General features: G+C 37.5%; 1 pseudogene; it reads right to left on the reverse strand.

Moving 5' to 3' along the window:
- Positions 1–774: 774 nt before the first annotated feature.
- On the reverse strand, positions 775–930 carry LOC145253052 (U2 spliceosomal RNA; annotated as a pseudogene).
- Positions 931–1430: the final 500 nt, after the last annotated feature.

Raw genomic sequence — 1430 nt, forward strand, 5'->3', positions numbered from 1 at the left:
TCGAACTTGAACAGAGGCTGCAAAATTTGGCCATCGTTTATTAAACTGTCAGAGAGAGAGAGAAAAAAAGAAGACAAATCATGAAGCTCGAGACAAAGCATAAAGCCACTTCGTGTAAAGAGCGGAAAAGAACAAGCTAGACTTTGTAATTCCCATCCTGTTACCTGCTTTCCTGACTGTACTGATACGCAGAAATTTAAATGTAACGTAAAACAACATCTCGTTAATCTTTCTTATCCATGGTCCCAATTAATAGCCCCTTACATCCAAGTGGCGATATGCCTTGTTTGGGATGAAGGTGAGAAAACAAAACGATGGCTATAGTTAGGAGGAAAATAATCAGAAGGAAGAGAGTTTCACAAACTTGCAGTTTCTTGGAAAGAAGCTACTGGAATGAGAGCTGTATTATAGTGAGGTATTAAAATAGCGAATTGATGGAGACCACTAGACCAACGCATCAAACGAGCTGAAACAAAAGAAGCATGGAATAAACCAGTAAGTTCTGAAGAACACATGCCTTAATAGTATTTATTTTAGTCACATGCTCTCGTGTAATGAATGAATGCGTAAATGTAGGATTGACATGAAATTCTTAAAAATAAATTAAAATGACCAAAAAATGGGTTGAAATGACTTAAATAAATAAAAAGTAAATGACTTAGAATGACTTTAATGAACTTAAGGATGAATTGAATAACCTTAAGAATGACTTGAATGCTTAAAAAATAACTGGAATCCTTCAAAAACAACTTGAATGATCTGGAGAATGACTTGAATGGCTTTGAGACTGACTTGTTGTAAAGTAAGTGATCATTTTACATTAAATTAATACAGAAAAGTGACCCCCCCCACTTTATATCACAATAAGTACTGCATGTAGTAAGAACAGTTACTACACTTTGATCTTCGCCAAAAGGCCAAGAAAAGGGTATTTATTTGCTCCCCCACCAAGCAAATAAGGCACAAGGCCGATTTTTAATGTGAGGAGTGAAGGGTAAATGGGGACCAACTTCTTCCCGGGGAGTAGGGGAGCTGGATAGTGACAATTGATATGAAGGGTTGCCCCTACATTGACCAAGGTTTTATATGTGGGGTTGCCCTCACATATGGTCTTTGCTTGCAGTATGCTCCCGGAAAAGATGCTACACTTTGATATTGGCGAAAAGGCAAGAAAAGGTTAAAAAGCTAAGAACAGCATCTATTAACAACAGACCTTTGATCTTAACCAAAAAGGCCAAGCACAAAAGTGTTACGGACAGACCGACAGACGGGCCGACAGACAGACCGATAGACCGACGAAGTGACTTATAGAGTCGCTTGCAAGCGACTAAAAACTGAGACTTGGTTATTCTTTTTAATTATTGTATAGCACCAAGTTTGCTGCTATACAATATTATGAAGAGCAAAAATAATTTTACCAAAACTTTCTT

This window comes from Euprymna scolopes, chromosome 29, assembly GCF_053919585.1.
Source record: "Euprymna scolopes isolate OS-2025 chromosome 29, ASM5391958v1, whole genome shotgun sequence".
Lineage (NCBI taxonomy): Eukaryota > Metazoa > Mollusca > Cephalopoda > Sepiida > Sepiolidae > Euprymna > Euprymna scolopes.